Source organism: Schistocerca serialis, chromosome 2, assembly GCF_023864345.2.
Source record: "Schistocerca serialis cubense isolate TAMUIC-IGC-003099 chromosome 2, iqSchSeri2.2, whole genome shotgun sequence".
Classification (NCBI taxonomy): Eukaryota; Metazoa; Arthropoda; class Insecta; order Orthoptera; family Acrididae; genus Schistocerca; species Schistocerca serialis.
In genome coordinates, this window is record NC_064639.1 from 1033498358 (window position 1) to 1033518254 (window position 19897).

The 19897-nt window shown below is 43.9% G+C and overlaps 1 non-coding gene across 1 annotated transcript; it reads left to right on the forward strand.

The window, feature by feature from the left end:
* The first annotated feature begins 4876 nt into the window (after positions 1–4876).
* Trnat-ugu (transfer RNA threonine (anticodon UGU)) lies at positions 4877–4951 on the forward strand. Its single transcript has one exon. It is a non-coding gene; the product is annotated as a tRNA-Thr (tRNA).
* Positions 4952–19897: the final 14946 nt, after the last annotated feature.

A 19897-nucleotide genomic window follows, 5' to 3' on the forward strand; every position in this document is an offset into this window, starting at 1 on the left:
CTGTTTATTTTTAGTGTAGCAGTTTTATTTCTATTATTCAACTTTGTTTCCTATCAGTCCAACTCGGAAAACTCTCTGAGGGAGCTCTGTGAAGAGGAAAGATTGGAAGCCGAACAGATACAGCAAAATATTTTCTCAGAATTTTCGGGGAGACGATAGACCCAAAGTCAGTTTCGTCATTCTATATTAAGAAAATGTTGGATCACTAATGCAGCCTTTCCACATCCCAAACTTCTCTTTCCGATTATTCGGAACGTATAATAAAGAGAAAGTTACGTTAACGAGGTAAGATGTGTAGTATTACTGGATCAAACATGCATTTAAAACCATAAAAATACTGAAAATGTCTTCCTGACACAATAATGTTCACGAAAACACTTTAACATTTACTATTTAAAATATCTGTTAGGTGCACACAATAGAAATTAAGAACAAGGAACAGACGTAAACAGGTGTCAGCTAATGTTTTTGGGCATCTATCGTGGCTGCACCGGCTTCAGAGCAAAGAACATCGTGAAGTCCGTAGGGCCGTCTTCCCTTATTACACGATATCTCCACGGTATTGGAGCGTTTTGTTTAAAGGTCACATCAGCATAGAGTTCTTAGAGGACAGGACATAGTTGAATTTATATCAAATACGATCTATGCTGTTTTACACTGACAGAAATTAGACAATGTTCACTTTAACTAATACTCCAGTACTTACATGCCTGTGGGCTGTAACGATTAACATTTCACCCCTATGCGAGCTTTTTGTAGTGTTTTCAGTAAAGAAGGGAAGCCATTTCTACAGATGAAGAATGGTGTGAGCACTTGAGAGCTGTTGGGTGTGTGAACATTATTAGAAATTCTAAGGCGGAGATCGCAACGCGGTACGCGCATAGAAAGTGCACGTGCTGCTTATTGCAATCTTTCGGACTTGGAGAAAGGTCGAAGCAAGGAAGAATCATAGCGATGGACCACACAAATGGATAGCGGTAGTTCAGTGACTGCAAAACGAGTTTTGACGATATGTTCTCGAGAAAACAGTACGACAAGGAGAGTAGGCATTGGTCCTTCGTGAACGATTACGCCTCGAGGAGATTACACAATTATCCAACTGACTCTGACGAATACACGGGCGACAACAGCTGAAACCCGGGTAAAAGGTGGTGACAGTGTGTCACCACGAACTATCGGGAAAAGCTTACAAGAGCACGGGCAGGCACTACAAGTTGTGATGCGTCATTTATCGCTGACACCGTGCCACAGGCAACAGAGATTTACGTTGTGTAGAGTCAAAGTCAGTTTGGATATTGGGTGGCATTCTGTGTTGCTCAGTGATGAGTCTCGCTTCCGTTTCTGGAAGACAGATAGATGCCATTGTGTCTGTGGACGACCTTGCTGAAAGATCGCAGGAAGCAGCATTTCTTGGGACCTAAACTCCAGCAATCATCATGTGAAGAGCTGGTGGATATGACAACGGACTGATGTGATAATTGCTGAACGGAGGCTAAAGGCTCGCCAGGATATGGCAAGAAAGGTAAATCCAATTCATATCAGCGCACACTCCGCTGCCGAGTGAAAATCTCATTCTGGAAAGGTAAATCCACTTTGACATATCCTTCATTTCACAGCACAATCGCCTGGAGGAATTAGCGTGTCATTGACTGGCCTCCTCAGTCCTGTGATTTATTACCCATACAGCCTGCCTGGGATACAATGGGAGGACGTACACCTTCATAGCATGCCCTCTCGGGACACATCTCGTACTGATGTAGCTGATGAACATCATGTTGATGATGGAATGAAGGCGTCCACAAGTGCTCCTCTTGCTCCACCCTGCCCCCCCCCCCCTCCGTCCAAGAGGGACACTTGCCCCCATTTGGAATGTGGAATAGAGGCCTTTGATTCATTATAGAATTCTCTGTCATTCCAAGATTCCTTTTCTGATGGTTTTAAATGGTGAAGCCATACTACGACCAGCATTTTATTACTGACAACGAGAATATGGCCAACAGCGTATTTAGGTACAAAGTCAGTAGTAAGCATGATTCTGAGTTGTGGTTCATAACGTTTCTGTTGTCACCAAGAATGCACCTGAGGACTGTTTCTTTGTAAGCATGTCTTGAGATACGCTTAGAGACGACGGTGTTGTTACCAACGGTGAACGTAGATACTGAGTCTTTAGTAAGATTGGTATGAAGACAGTTGTCAATGAATCGAAACTGGTTATCAAAAAATTGTAGTTTTATATTTTATTATGATCGAGGCTATTAAATTTTTTTAGCTTCAAAATTATGTCAAGTGGATAAATAGCTGTCGTTTAAGGACAATAAGTTGAGTGCAAGACTCGTTAAACTTAGTTCTTGGGACACAACATGTATTCAAATGGTGAGTCAGTTATAGCAAATTCACAATTTTGGCATCTTGCTCTCTCTTGGATAAATTTCTGCGGACACCCGTGTTTGTCTGTTATATGATGAACTAAAAAAACTAAACTCCTCCCTAACAGGCCATGAACACTCAACAGTACCGACAGGCCACCATGTCATCCTCAGCCCATAGGCGTCGCTGGATGCGGATATGGAGGAGCATGTGGTCACTACACAGCTCTCCCTGCCGAATGTCAATTTCCGAGACCGGAGCCGCTACTTCTCAATCAAGCACCTCCTCAGTTTGCCTCACAAGCGATGAGTGCATCCCGCTTGCCAACAGCGCTCGGCAAACCGAGTAGTCACCCATCCAAGTGCTAGCCCAGCCAGACAGTGCTTAACTGGTGTTTCGTGATGTAACAGCTTGTCTCCGTCTGTGCACACAGTATAGTGTATTGGCGGCAGCTGTCTCAACGACAGTCGTTCAAATGGAAGTCTTGGTGGTCATACCGCTAGTGAGCTCAACATAGCATATAGTCCAGTGTCCCAGTGACCATGTAGATGAGTGAAGAGAGTGAGTCTGAAGCCCGTATCCAGCAGATAAGATTTACAGAGAGCACGCCGCAGCTCCGGATATAAACATCTTCTAAGAGACAGCCCCTTACCCTGTGAAAGTTAGGCAGAGAGGAATGACTCGGCTTAGTTGTACCATCCCAGCGTCGGTAGCGTCTTGAAACTAGTCGGATTGCTGCTAGTGCGAATCAGACAGTAGCACGTCTGTAAGTTTCTGTATTAATACTTCCGCTTGAGAGTCCATATCCACATTCCCATTGCTTCCAGTCTCTTTTTCTCTGTCTTTCCTAGAGTCCAAAATAAAAGGAATTTACTAACAGACAATCATAGAAACCTAGAAAGTAGGAAAAAGTTTGCCAAAACTTTTGTCTGGGGTGTCTTAACATACGGATGTGAAGCGTGGACTCTGGGAAAGGCAGAGGAAAAGAGACTGGAAGCAATGGAAATGTGGATATGGAGAAGAATGACAAAAACAAGCTGGGTAGATAGAAAAAGTAATGAACAGGTCTTAAGAGAAGTGAATGACAACAGAACGCTGCTAAATTATATAGGAAGAAGAAAATCAAGAAATGATAGGGCACATAATGAGACACAACCAGTTCCTAAAGAATGTAGTTGAAGGAAAAGTTTTAGGGAAAAAACCAAGAGGCAAGCCAAGAGCAACGTATTTTAATAACATCAAAGAAGATATGGGGATAAAATCGTTTGAAGAATTGAAGAGGATGATATTGGAGAGAGGGACGTGGCTAAATCGACAAGGCATAGCCTTTAGTTTATGATGATGAGTGTCCATGTCGTGGTAAAGGAAGCTCAGAAACGAATCTAGTCGCGGGGGGGGGGGGGAGGGTGGTATGGAGCTGCACTCCTCCGCTGTCTCTCCCCCCCCCCCCCTTCCCCTAGAGCTACACCTCGTTCTTCTCAAGAAAGAGAAAGAGAGAAATAGAGAGAGAGAGAGAGAGAGAGAGAGAGAGAGAGAGAGAGAGAGAGAGAGAGAGAGAGACCTTCACACTCCCGAAAATTTTCTCGTTATTGTAGCTAGTATCAGAATAAAAAGAAACAACTTCGTTTGCTCCAGAGTATTTGGTGATCGCACGGTGATACAAAATTTCTATGAGCTCAGCCCCCCCTCCCCTCCCCGACCTCCCTCCGATGAAAACCCTGGATTCGACTCTGAGATAGTTAAAACATATCATAGAAACCTAGAAAGTAGGAAAAAGTTTGCCAAAACTTTTGTCTGAATTTTCCCACGTCATTCGTTATGGTGACGGCCGCGTGCAGTAGTGGCTACAAGTGTAGAGCCTTCTACTCCGTGACATGAACGCGCTCCCAGACCACTTGTAGAGGCCTATTAAAACAGGCCGTAATTACGGAGGCCTGCGCTCATATCGACGCTGTCGACAAAGGGTACTGAATTCGTAATGAACTCGTTTGACCACAGAATCATGGTTTTTATATACAGTGGAAACTGTTTTATTAGTGGGCAGCGTTTACGAAATTGCATTTACGTCTCACAGGTGCTATTTGGAGTAAGTGTATGCAGAACTCAGGATACGGCATGCAATTCCTCTACTAGATATAATCTCCAGTGCTACATTGGTCGTTGAGAACATTATTAACAGACAGTTAACAGCGCGTCAACTCCTCGGGCGAGAAACAGTTCTAATCACTTACATGGATATGGTGTCTGTTCTTTCGGACATTTCCGAAAGAACAGACACCATATCCATGTAAGTATGTAGTTCTGGCAGTACCGGCCATGACCTCCTCCTTCTGTGCGGATGCACACATATTGCCCGAGCTTTTATTTAACTTAGTAAGAATGTCTTCCACGAGTAATGAGTGTGTTGGGGTGAGACACTACGAATGTAGTGTGTAGACATACAAGATGAGAATGTGGATTTCGCGGGAGGCGTGCACGAGATAGTCCCTGCGGTCGCACTATCCTCTGTGCCCTCGGTGGCTCAGATGAATAGAGCGTCTGCCATGTACGCAGGAGATCCCGGGTTCGAGTCCCGGCCGAGGCACACAATTTCACCTGTCCCTGTTGATAATATATATCAGCGCCCGTCAGCAGCTGAAGGTATTAATATATTTCTAATTACAGTTCTAATCCATCGTGGCATGTTTTCTAGAAACTTAGGTACCCGGAGCTAGCTGAGACTACGTAAACACTCACGTCGCACAAATCTTGCAATTAGCATTTGATTGCTTGTAAGTTGTAAGGTGGAAATTAATCGAGTCTCGAATACATTTTTTGTGAGAAAATATCCTGCGATTTCAAGATGGTAAATAAACTAGAATTTTCACCATCATATTCCTCTAACCAAAGTACCATGAATCTCACCCTGTAGCATTATCAAAAAAATGGTTCAAATGGCTCTGAGGACTATGGGACTTAACATCTGTGGTCATCAGTCCCCTAAAACTTAGAACTTACCTAAACCTAACTAACCTAAGGACACCACACACATCCATGCCCGAGGCAGGATTCGAACCTGTGACCGTAGCGGCCACGCGGTTCCAGACTGAAGATTCTTCTGGAAGATTACACGCCCAGTACAGGGAGCCTCAGTCATGGCCGGAGTCCCTTGATAAGCTGTGACATTTACTTAGCCAGCATTCTTTATTGTGCTTATTTGAGAACCTATAAACCAATGGGATCAAAACTTAGCGCTGCATATAAAGCTAGAGCGCTTTCTTGCAGGTGCATGAATCAACTGTGAAATTTCCTGGTTCAGCCTCTTGATACAAAGACTTGCGCAAACTCAGCCGTAGCCGATATGGAAAAGGCAGCGTGGGATGGTGACTTTGCAAACGGCGACAGCAGCGAAGTAGCACAAACGGTATTACGTATCGTGCTAGACTGCCTGCTGTGTCCCAGGAATTTATTCTTACTGCAAATAGATTCAGATGACTGTCAAATTTTTTCATTGCTTTGCCTTTCTTTGTGATAGTGTTTCTCCATTTTTTTTTATAGTAGCCTGCTTCAAACTGTATCTAGTTCGTTATGTTTAAGTATAGGTCCACAGTTCTGTAGTTTTTGTACCTCGTTGGTTTACAAAGAAGAAATGTGCAGTTGTAAAATAATACTGTGTGTAAAACAATTACGCAAGTTGCGGACAGTCTACATAAGACGTGGCTACGAGAGTTCCGCTGCATTGCACAAAACTATTGGATCATTAACTCTAGCCGGCCAGTGTGGCCGAGTGGTTCTACGCGCTACAGTCCGGAACCGCGCGACCGCTACGGTCGCAGGTTCGAATCCTGCCATGGGCATGGGTGTGTTTTATGTCCTTGGGTTAGTTCGGTTTAAGTAGTTATAAGTTCTAGGGGACTGAAGACCTCAGAAGTTAAGTCCCATAGTGCTCAGAGCCATTAACTCTATTTCCTTCTTTTTTACCTTTTCGTGGATTTTTTTTTAAAATTGTGAGATGTGAATGTGCAGCCACGTTTGGTTTAACGACCTCAACCACCGCTAACAACGAAGGAAAAGGCAGTGGTTTGCAAAATATTTATATAAGAGACAAAACACCGTAAATAATTTTGTATACCAATTTCATAAGGGAATACTATTTTTGATATATAGAACACCAGGAGATGTATTATGCATCCATACTTAAAGCATGGCCGCAGGAGGCGCTTTGTAAATAAACTCGAAACGCGTCTCCTTAATTGCAGTAGGCTTAAGACAGAAAGCCAACGGCCTTGCCACAGTGGTAACACCGGTTCCCTTCAGCTCACAGAGTTAGGCGCTGTCGGGCTTGGCTAACACTTGGACACCACACACATCCATGCCCGAGGCAGGATCCGAACCTGCGACCGTAGCAGTCGCGCGGGTCCGGACTGAAGCGCCTAGAACCGCTCGGCCACCGGGGCTGGCGATAGTGTTTCTCCATTATTGTTGTCTGCTTCAAACTGTACCTAGTACATGATGTTTAAGGATAGGTCAATAGTTCCGTCCGGGTTTGGCGCGTGCTGTTGGCAAGCTGGGTGCATTCAGCTCTTGTGAGGCCAATTGCGGAGCTACGTGACTGAGAATTAACGGTGCCGGTCACGAAAATGGACAACGGCCGGGAGAGCGGTGTGCGGGCCGCATGGCCCTCCGAAACCGCATTCGGTGGCGCGTAAGGTCTGAGGATGACACGGCGGCCGGTCGGTGCCGTTGGACCTTAAAGACCTGTTCGAACGGTGTTCATCTTTCTTAAGACGGAAAATCAATAAAACATTAAATATTATAGCTGCTGTGGAAGACGGCGTTGAAACAAAAATATTACATAGATAATATCACTCTCTTTTGTAAATGACTGCGAAGGAGTTTATACGAGTCATCATGATCAACATACTTCTATCTACAAAATTTACATCAATCGTCGTCTTGTTTTATTTTATGTCTGTTTGCTGAAGAACAATTACTGATCATTGTTAATTTGTATACAAAGAAATTTTCCGCAGTTTCGGTGAGGCTAAGTACTTTATTCGAAACGTTGCAAATATTTATTCACAAACACATGTTTTAAAAAATTGTAATCTCATTTAATACAAGCAGAAAATTAATTGAGGATGTTCCAACTAAAGGTTCTGTATTGCGCTGAAATAAACATAATAATGAGATGCAAAACGAATTTAAGATATGAGATCTTTATACTTGAACTTTATAGTATAGAAATACTAAATGCATAGTAGTTCTTCCTTATTTGTCTAGGCGTTTTACATGCTTTAGTCAAAAACCAAGTTTCATCTGATATCCCGTAAGTCGAAGACAGAGCCTGGTGGAACTCTCGTAGTAGTCAGTTCGTCGTCTGGACACCACTCGACTTCGACGGCTCCGTCTGCTCGCAAAAAGGAAAAGAAAGAAAGAAAGAAATAATCAGAAACTCAGGACACCGTAATGAACATAGTTTAATCAAATAGATGATTATTTTTATCCACACATTGATCACAAGAAAGGTAAACTTACACTTGACACACTGATTTAACTGTAGCAATGTTGTTCTAGCACTGTAACATTATAAAGGATTTTCAAGACATGGAAAAACAGTACTTGTTACATCAATGTTGGTTGTATCTCTTCATTGTCTCACTATAATGTCTTTTCTACCCTCAGATTTTTTTCAGTAAACAAGAGTAAAACAAATTCTGTAAACGATCTAGTTTTAGCCATACATAATATCAACATTTAGTCCTATGACCGCCATATCGTGATTTGATAGAATTTATTGTTTAAGTTCCTGTTGCTTTGTCAAATATTTTTACGGATCCGTTCCATACGTCCGTCGCTGCCTGTTCAACAATATGCAAAACCGAGGCTTTGACCCTGTGTGTGTTAGCCCTGTTATAGTAAGAGGAAAGTTTCCGGAGCCTGTTAAAAATACATAGTATCATTTGTTTACATGTAAACAGTTGTAAACATCGACTTCACACATTATAGCATACGTACAAGATGAACCACGTAACTTGGACATCCCGAGTATTTAATCAGTTTCTCTGGGTATCGAAACTAACTTCCCCAGAAGTAATGTAAAGCTGTAATTAAAGTTTTCTATTGCTAACATATTCGTTCTCTATCAATAAACTGAAGATATATATTTTTAATGGAACAGTAGACTTCATAGGGGCATTGGAACCTCCACAAACAAGCAGTTCAGTGATATAATGTTTCTTAAGGTTTGCAGTGGAATTTTTCAAATATAGCTGTCTCCATTCTTGGATTTTAGGAATACTCTCCTGGTTCCAGGTCCAAAGACGTCGTTGGTTTGTCCATATTATGATGTCTGCATTGTTCTGTGAAGCCAGCTTTTGGCAAGGTAGCCATAAATCCCTCCCAAAAAACCTTCTCATGGCACAGACAAAATAGTCATGTGCCAGCAGGATCAGCATTGCTCCCTTTGACTTCCGCCAAATGCCACGACCTTCTGGAGCCAAGCGTAGTCACACCATGATTTGCACATCCCCCTTCTCTTAAAATTGCTGCCAGTGTGAGCAAATATCAGGACAGCAGATACTACGGGGATAAATTAAATCACAGACGATAGTTTCGTCTGCCATATACAGTCTGCGTGGTGATGTGTTATCTGGAATGGTACTAGAAACATCTCTCATTGACTTTAGGAGAAGACACCCTGATGTGCTGAAACATGGCCACTGCCGACCGGGAAAATTAATTGGCGCCTCCTGTCGTAGCGGACGTGTCACGCACAAAAAGTACGTAAGCGGAGAAGAGACGAATTGGCAATCATCCAGCTACGATACTGGCTACAGAGGCGGAAATACACTGACGTAAGCGACTCTGAGAGATTTCCATTAGTCTGTGCCTGGGAGCGATCATCTCGGAAATGGCGAAGCTGGTCAGTTGTTCCCGTACAACTGCCATGAGTATCTATTGATAAAACCGTGTGCCAGACCCAGACTTGAACTCGGGACATCGTCTTTCGCTGGCAGGTGTTCCACTAACTGAGCTACCCAAGCACGACGACCCACGACCCTCCTCATAGCCTTACTTCCGCCAGTACATCTCCAACCTTGCAAACTTGACAGACGTTGTCCTGCGAAACTTACGGGATTTGCACTCTTGAGATACGTCTGACCAATATCTTTTCATTCAGGAGTGTTAGTTCTGGAAGTTCCGCTGGAGGACTACTGTGAGGTCTGGAAGGTTGGAGGTGAGATGCTGGCGGAAGTATGTATAGCTGTGAGGACGGGTCGTGGGTCGTGCTTCGGTAACTCAAGTGGCAGAGCACCTCCCCGCGAAAGGCAAAGGTGCCGAATTACAGTCTCAGTCTGGCAGACAGTTTTAAGCCACCAGGAAGTTCCATATCAGCGTGCACCACGCTGCAGAGTGAAAATTTCATTCTGTTACACTGAAAGTGGTTGAAGAATGATGATACCATTAGTAGGCAGCGTATATTGCTGAACCTCTCCAGGGACGACTTCTTACGTGTTACCAAGCTGACCCAGCGACATTGTCTGGCCGTGCGGTTCTAGGCGCTGCAGTCCGGAACCGCGGGACTCCTACGGTCGCAGGTTCGAATCCCGCCTCGGGCATGGATGTGTGTGATGTCCTTAGGTTTGTTAGGTTTAAATAGTTCTAAGTTCTAGGGGACTGATGAACTAAGATGTTAAGTCCCATAGTGCTCAGAGCCATTTGAACCAATCGACATTGTCGATTACGATTGCGGTCGACACGGGCTCATCGAGATTGAATGGTGGATTAGCGGAAACAAGTGGCCTGGTCGGATAAATCGCGTTTTCTGTTGCACGAGGTCGATGGCCGCGACTGGGTGCAGCATCATCCAGGGGAACAGCTGCTCGAAACATGCATCACTCCGTAGACACAGGACGATGGGAGCACTGTTATGTTATGAGGGACATCCATCTGGCTTTGCATGGGACCTGCGGTGGCAATAGAACGTACCATTACAGCTGTGGACTACCTGAACGTTATTGCGAACTGCTTGCACCCCTTCATGCCTGATACCTTTCCCGCAGGTAGACTGTCCGTGTCAGAAGTTGAGAATCATATTACTTTGCTTTGAGCAACACGATAGTGCACCCACTTTGATATCTTGTCATCAAATTCATCTGATTCGAACGTGACGGTATTCTGTGCTAGCCCCATGGTCACAAGCCAACGCGCCGTAATTTACGTGAATTGAGTGACTTCTCATACAGTGCAGGCTTTCACGGTCGGTGTTGTCTTCAGGTAAAACTTCCGGGCTGAGAGGCCGTGGTCGATGTATAAAATTTCCACCTGACGTTTCGTCTCCATCTGCGGGAGACATCTTCTGAGGTCGTCTGGCTACTGCCACTGAGGCTCCAGGTACTCTCGCATTTATAGGTGACAACGGTCACCTACTGGAAAAGTTTTCCTACCGTTTATTAATAAGGTTACGGAAAGTGTCGGGAAAGTTCTGGCCAAGTATGGGATCGAAACAATCTTCAGACCCACCAAAAAGATTCAGGAATATTTAAGAACTGCAAAACACGGCCGACATCCCCTAGCAACACCTGGGTATACAAAATTCCATGCGGTTGTGGACAAGTATATATCGGAACAACGAAAAGAAGTGTAAACACCCGGTTAGCCGAACATAAAGGGAACTGTCGCTTAGGACACATCGAAAAATCGGCCGTAGCTGAGATGGGAATCATGAAATTAAATTTCACGAGACAAGCTTTCTAGCACGAACATCCCATTATCATGCGCCCATGTATAGAGAAGCAATAGAAATTCAGAAACACCATAATAATTTTAATAGAAAAGAGGAAGTTCTAAAGTTGGACAAAATATGGACGTCGACGTTGCGCCAGCAGAATGACAATCGATTACTCTTAATCGAGAATGATGACGCCTTCCATAGATAGGCATACCGTCGGCATCTCGTGATGAACGGTGGTGCCCTCTATGCGCTCTATAAATGCGAGAATACCTAGAGCCTCAATGGCAGTAGCCGGACGACCTCAGAAGATGTCTCCCGCAGATGGAGACGAAACGTCAGGTGGAAATTTTATACATCGACCACGGCCTCTGAGCCCGGAAGTTTTAACTGAGTGACTTCTGCTCACACATCTGGTGCCATAAAGCTTTGGAAATCCATTAAAGACTTGTCAAATTCTTGATACACTGAAAGGCTGCTATATTGCGTTCCAAAGATGGACCAACATGCTACTAAGCAGATGGTCGTAACGCTATGGACCATCAGTGCCTGGGAACCCATGAGAATGACATAGAGTGGTTCTTAGTTTACAACCAGGAGAAATCCAACGAAGTGTGCAGACTATCTGATCACCTGAAAGGACTTCAGAAGCCTAAATGAACGTTAACAGTTCTAACGTGCAGAATAACATTTTATTCAGACCGTTGTTACAAAATGAACACATACTGGTTTCTTAGGAGGTACACAAGAGGGAAGACCAGTCACAAAGTGATCCACACGCAAAAGGTCACATTAAAATCTATATTGTGTCACTCGTTACTAATATACCTAGTCTTTCAATGCGTCTGCATTCAAATTCTCCATATCGTGATCCTCGATGGTGCATGCAGATGCTCAGCGTTTAGCAGCCAACTTCTTAACAGCAATTAAAAACGGCTACGATCAGGCGCAGGATTGCTAATAATTAGTGGTCAACGTGGAAGCTAATACATGGTGGATATCCTCACCGGCTAAAGTTCATTCTCTAGAGCAGCTCACTGCTGTTGCGTGGCATTGGACAGGAAGTCTGGTCAGTAGCACCACAACAAAGTGGAAGTGGTTACAATATGGAAGTGGTTGCAATACTTCACGTGTGTTCCTCTTGGCGTTGTCGAAGATTTGGCGATCTGAACGCCTATAAAATGCGAGGCCTCCAAACATTGTTGCCGGTCGGGATGGCCGAGCGGTTCTAGGCGCTACAGTCTGGAACCGCGTGACCGCTACGGTCGCAGGTTCGAATCCTGCCTCGGGCATGGATGTGTGTGATGTCCTTAGGTTAGTTAGGTTTAAGTAGTTCCAGGTTCTAGGGGACTCATGACCTCAGATGTTTAGTCCCATAGTGCTCAGAGCCATTTGAACCCAACATTGTAGCGTACGATACATGGCCGCTCCTATGGGTGACACTCTTAGTTGCTGCGGACGCCAGTCTGTTTCAGGTGAATGCGAGTTTTGTGCAACCTAATATGAGGGGTTGGATTTTTCCACTAATGTAAGAGATTTGCCTTTGAGACCTGCTGTAATGGACTAAAGGTTAGTGGGCTTATCCTTGAATGCAGGTGTTTTCGAGCACCAGATCGAAACCAACAAGTCCAAGCTGGAAGCAATATGTTGCACAAGGTTGTTACTGGGGGGGGGGGGGGGGGGGGGAGAAGGAAATAACGAATGCGATGGATACATCCTGCTCCTTAGAGTGACTGACTGAAAGAGCTGAATCTAAGGAAGTTTCGTAGATTTATTTGGAGCTCCCAAAATGGAGTCAGCAGGCACACCTCACAGCTGATGGAGGTAGTGGTATGCTCTCTGGTCGCACGTGGTGTTTCAAAGTGATTAGCATTTCTGAAGCAGGAATTGGTGATACTTCGTGATCCAAAATTTATTTTGTCAATAGAGAATGCCTACAAGAACTGAGCAGAGAATTTCCATGTTTGTGTGCAGACTTCTGATCAATTACGTTTTAGTTTTCTACATGAATGTTGCAGTTAATTAGTGTGCTCTTGCACGTGCTCTGTAGAAGAGGCATCCGCCCCGATAGCTGAGTGGTCACCCTGACGGATTGCCGTCCTACGGGTCCGGGTTCGATTCCCGGCTGGGTCGGGGATCTTCTCCGCTCAGGGACTGGGTGTTGTGTTGTCTTCATCATAATTTCATCCCCATCCGGGGCGCAGGTAGCCCAATCTGGCGTCGAATGTAATAAGACCTGCACCAAGGCGGCCGGACCTGCCCCATAAGGGGCGTCCCGGCCAATGACGCCAAACGCTCATTTCCATTTGTAGAAGAGCCATCATACCAGACTGTGGATGCAAGGGCAGGTGTTGCGTAAGTGACGGATTTAGCAAGTTTTAACTGAAATAAATTATTTACATTTGTTTCCGTGAGAACTTGAAATGTTCTGCAGTCTGCAGTGAAGTGTGCGCTGTTTTGAAACTTCCCGACAGACTAAAATTGTCTGCGGGTCTGGGAATCGACCCCGGAAACTTTGCCTTTTGCCGGAAAAAACGTTTAAATGAGATATTTTTGTGAGATTTGTTGCTTCTTGACCTTAAATTGTTATCGTACATCACCTTAGTGGAGATATCAGCGGAAGTTGCTATGAGCCAACTAGAGAAGGTGTATGACTCTTAGTTGGTGTGCGTTTTCCTGTCGAGTAGTCAACTCTCGTTATCTTGCTGAATGCAGTTACATAGCTATAGGACTTCAACTATTGATTTTGGATTACTGATGAGTTTTCCTTGGGTCAAAGTTATCCTTGTTTCAGCTGGTTTTAATAGCGTAGGCGTGTAGAGAATTAGTGAGAGCCCGCCACGAAACGTTACCGAATAAATCTATGGAACAATAGGTCGCGTAGTCTGTCTCGCGCGTTTCACTTCGCTGAGTGGAATGGAATCTGGCAGCGAGTGGGAGTTGGCGCGACGCCACGGGTGCGCCGATGACGAAGCGGATGAAACGTTTCAACATCACGACTCCATCAATCCCGAGCTGGTCTCTGTCCACAACGTTTGTATCATTTAATCGGCTATTAACTTCTCACAAGTGGAACATGCACTAGAAACCAATCTTAAAACTGAAACCGGACCCATCCGTAAAGAGCGCGGTCCTCAATTAATTCATGGTCCAATTTCTATGTTACTGACTCTCGTCTTCACACTGGTGTGAGACGGACACGCACCACTTCGTCAGTCACACAGAGTTACTACTCTGATTCACCGATACGCAGTTCGTCAAGCAACTACAACTTTCGAGCCAGCTATAATAATGGGGGGAAGCTAGACATCGATGCCTTTGTGGAGTATTGTCCTTGCACTGCTCCTACATCGAGCATTTTAAAGCTTTCATAATTGTCGCAAAACACATACAACAACACTTCCTGGAATGTCCGAATCCGTGAACTAGCATCTGTGTTTGACATGCCTCAAGGCGTCTGAGAGATATCGATCCTGCAGAACATCGTCCAGACGGTGTACATCTGACCGTTCCTTGTAATCTTCACAAAGAGACTTGCACTCTTCCTGTAACTGTACTACTAATACGACAGAGGCATCATGGGACTGATGCATTTCTTTTCTTTGTCGTCGAATCATACTTCCATCAGAAACAGGAACTGATCCTTTCAGATAACGATAATTCCAGTTAATGAAGAAAAATTGGTGATTACTTACAAGGCTCACACTGAAGTCGACGGTGTGAATCAAAATTATAATGATCATTATCGAGAGCTGAATGGATACTAACCATGCAGTGTCACAGCTTTGAACAGCTGTAATGTCCCAAAAACGGATGACATCATTCTGGTAGTGGTCGCCAACGTGAGAAGTGAGCGCAGAACTCGCTCACTGTACAGGCGTTTTTGGCAGAACCCGGATCGTGGATGCTTGATAAATAAGGAAAGCTTGCAGTCAATGATCTGTGCACATACCGCCGTCTCAAGACAGTATCGTGTCTAAATCGATTTGGAAAAAAGATCCTACATTGTCAGAGCCAAATCCAGTGGGTGGGCACGTGTTAACAGGGGCACCATCGACTATCGTGGTTTAGAATAACGTATATATTCTCGACAGTGAGCTGAACAGTCATTTAGTACCACCAATTCGATAGGGAGTACAGAAACCACCGCTCTAGAATCACCTTAGAATGCTAAAAGTATGGAAAAGATAGTCTGAACTGATGAGTGACGCACGGTACACGATGGTGTACGTCGATAGAGCAATACAGGGACGTTGAAAACCACGTGAGATAGTGCATCCCATGTGTCCATCGGGTAACATACAGGCAGATAGTGTGGGTGTTAGTGTGTGAAGGATATTTACGTGGTATAAACTATTACTCATGACAGGCCTGCCGTCATCTCTTACTACCGAGCGATACAAGAACCCCCTGCCTGATAAAGTGCGTCTATTTTTTCACCCGGTGAGCGACGTGTACTTTCAGCAAGAGAATGTACCAGCCAATCGCTTCTGAACTATGGTACCCGAACGTATCGTTGCCTCATGGCGATCATGCCGCGTAGATTCGCTGTCATCATCAGAGCGAAGGGGCTTGAAATTATGTTCAAATGGTTCAAATGGCTCTGAGCACTATGGGACTCAACATCTTAGGTCATAAGTCCCCTAGAACTTAGAACTACTTAAACCTAACTAACCTAAGGACATCACACACACCCATGCCCGAGGCAGGATTCGAACCTGCGACCGTAGCAGTCCCGCGGTTCCGGACTGCAGCGCCAGAACCGCTAGGAAATTATGTTGTTTTATGCAATTGTTAGTAAAACGTATGCTCATACAAAAATTTATGTACCGTAAATATGACTCGAAAAGTAGCCTGTGACCACTAAACGACAGTCCCACATTTAGTGCAGGAAACTATCTCTCTTATCGAAATGATTGTTGAGTGTAGACACGGGCGGCTGTGTATTCAATACGTAATGTTTTTAGATGCCAGTCGCTATGATAAATTGTCAATTTTCATTCGTCTGTGAAATCTTGTTGGAGCGCAACGATGCTGATGGCAATAACTGTGTTAATTCGTTGCCAGTAACCATCAGCAAGTACTTGTGTCTCAGCGTGTGTCATGGGGAGATCAGCGTAAAGTTTATTACTGACGCTGAATAGCGTTTATTTGCATTGTACGAGGTACGAGAAAGAGGAAAGCTATAGTCTCCATTTGTTTTGGAAATGTTCTTTGGAACTAAGAACAGGATACAGAGATACATCATCCATCTGCATTCAGTTCATGTTTTCACGCCTGGCACAATGATCACTCAAAATCGACAGCAGGCCAGAAATTTCATGTGGTGTTAGTTTTTTCACCTTGATGGATTTAACCGCATCAGAAAATTTCCGTGAGTGTATTTACAGATAGGGAATGCTGCACCTAATGGTGGACATAGTACACTTTTCTGTCAGTTTTGACAGAAAGAGTACAGCTATCTACGTGGTCCACTTCTCCCTGCCCGATGGCACTTCCATATGTGCCATCGTTTATAACTGAATCACCATCATTTGCCCACAGTAATTCAGAAAACCGTAACGTGACGACTTCAGCCTGAACCCAGGAGCCTCGCTTCGGCAGCCAACGATCCAAAACAAAAGGCAACTGGGACAGTCTGAAAGTGAAGTACTGGTAGTGAATGCCTAAGCAGATCCTTCCGTCTGAAAACGGCCATCCGCCCACCCCGTTTACTGCGTAGACAGAGCGACAGTAAGCCAAGGTGATGAATGCAAATGTAAATCTGTGCTACAGGTACTATATGTGAACATCGAACTTGTACACTATAAATCCATCGGTTTATTGTGCCGTTTTGTCCCCCGCTTTCTGGTCACTGCCCTGCTGGTCTGCAGTTATATGGAAATGAGGATCAGTAAAGTCAAACTGCTAAATTGGAGGACGACTTTAGAGCGAATGCATTACCCCGTACTGCATCGTACAGTATCACGATTCGTCTGTCTTTTGTGCGTCAAACAGTAATGCCTCTCTCTGAATAGTTTTCTGACAAGTTTGATCTTTTCGCCCAACTCTTTCTTTCTTGTGCAATCTCCTCATCCTTGTGTTTTTGGAACACACACAGACCTGCACATTTAAATATTTCTCTCCCCCTCTCTAGCGCTCTCTTACTGCTTTAAATAGATTGAGAACGTTTTACAATGTTTTCTAAGCTTTCTGTTCGACATTTGCCAGGGGCATCATTTCTTATGTGTTCTGATTAGTACCGGTTTATTTCTCACTGTATCTGTCGAATTAATTTTCAAGAAATTTCTATAGAACCATTTTTCGAAGACTGTCAACATGTTGCTGTTCTTAATTTTTCAGTTTTCTATCTGCGTGCATTTCCCATGAACACATTCTAGCTCCGCAGATGTTTACTTGAGTACTTCATCCTTAACACTTGCCTAAGTTCTTAACCTGTAACGATTTTGAGTAATGATGTCTTGACTGTGTCTTGGCTTCGGGACTGTGGCAGAGTTGATGATGATCCACGAAGGACGTTATGACCACATTACATGTAGATATTCTTTCAGATCCCCTGCTATCGTCAGTGAGTCCACAGGTATTATATGAACAATTACTGTTGTGATTGAGTTCAAATATTGCCAGATTTCCCGCAACAGACAAAGCAGTGACGTCTTACTTTCAGATCCCTTGTTGCGTGACTGCCGAGTCAGACGACTTGCATTTACTGTTCGTTACATTCTCTGTGTTGAACGAATTACTGGTCGCATGCGAGAAGAACAGATTAAAGTCAAACGTACCATGCTTCGCTACCCAATACATATCCAAGTACCGCAATTGCCTGTATGTTGCTTAAGAGATACTAATTAAAAATTAAAGGACAGCGTACTTAAATAAATCACAAAGTAGAATCTGGAACTGTCTACAGTATGGTACTGGAAACGTACTTGGAGGGATTATGGAAAAATTACTTACAGTTCAGTTGAAGAAACACGTATTCGATGCTCCCGTTTATACCTTTTGGAACCTTGCCGATGGCCAACAAGCCCACTGTATTTATTTGACATGAGCTACCTACCTTCTTTAGGGCACTGTAGTGAACCCGTAGAGACAGTGAAATACCTTCAGCTCACATTCCAGTGGATTTCGAAACTGCCATGCAAATATGGTCGACGTCTAGAGTCCATTACTTGCACTTCTTGTTGTACGTCGTAGTAGAGAAACGTTGATCCATTGTTGTTTAAACGGTGTGTCACCAATAAAAAATTCCAAAAGTGTAACATCTACATCATAATTTCTTTCTATCGAGCAAATTAACATTTAGGCTCCCCCTGTGTCAAGCTCTCTTATATCAAGCAATTAGCTTTCGCAGAAGTTTATGGAATTGTGGTTTTCCTCTCAACACCCTATATTTATTCTATAAAACAAATATTAAATACGGTCTCCCGTAAACTCTTGCAAGTCTACAATGGTTCTCGTCTACTTATTTAGCTGAGAGTTATAAAACTACAGCAAATAAGAAGAGCGCACGTATTAAAAATAGTGACGAAGTGTTCGAAATACTCTTTGGAAGCCGAAGTAGTTCGGGGTTTTATATCCCGTCAGTGACCAAGTTGAGTTTGAGATATTAATCTACGGATTATTCGGACTGGATACTAGCATCTATATTAACAGAAGGAAATGAAATAAATGTCCTGCAAGAAGTGCAAAAGTAAAACAACAGAACAGTAGTGTTACAGATCATGAAAAAAATGTGATCCGTGGCAGTAAGTTATGGATCGTGGAGACGCTCGAGATACACAAGCCAATATGAAAAGGGACTGTCAGTAAAAGTTAATAACTGCTACGGCGACGGTAAATTGCCGCGAAATTGCTCCCGCCTATCCTTGAGTCTCCACTGTAAAGTCGTGCAGCAGGGCAAATAGGTTCGCTGTTACCAAAAAAAACTGAACCACGAAAAACGTACGGAACTTCTCTCTTTGTGCCGTTACAATATGCCCAAGATGAAATTTGTCAGAAATATAGCACAATGAGTCGCTTGTATTGCCTTTCGGCTACTTGTCTAAATACTCGTATTTATTTATCACTGCAAGATTTGGTCCATCACAACCAGTCCTCCATCTAAAACGACAGCCTAAAACGTTTACATTACGTTTATTGCTAGGGGTTAAAACTCGTCTGCTTTGGTGCACACACATTTCATAAAGAGTATTTGTGCGTGCTACGACAGTCATTTGTTAGCGCTATCGCCCAACAGCTAACGCGGTGCATTAGATATTTAAAAACTGCAAGATACAGCTAGACGGGACGAGCTAGCCTCGACAAGCTTCCGCCAGTCAGAACGCTGGACTCGTTCTCACAGAATAAAGGAACTTCTGGTTCGGCTACCGTGTCGGCTGGCAGTGTGGATGCTCCTCGCAGTACAGACGATCTGCGTTGTGATCGAAGGACGGGCGCATTCAGCGACGTCATTCTCGATTATGGTGAGATTGTCGCTAGCTTCGGACTTTTGCCCTGCATTTACGTGACTGAAAATTACATGGCCTTTCATATCACAGAGAATTAGATTTCTTTCCGCAGCGCATTTGCCAATTGTGTTTGTCGTGGGAACGTTATGTCTTTCTTCATGTTTTCAACATCCTTAAAATATGTAGGGCTCAGTATTCATTTCTAATGCAGTCATTCAAAGTTCCAAGGGGTTATCTCAGTGCCCCTCCACTCGTAATATAACTTCACAAATTAATAAAAATATTTCGTGATTTTCTTTTGTTCTTGTGCTCGTTTTTGACGCCATAAATGGCTAATGCTCGTGGGAGTGTTATGCAGATTCCCACA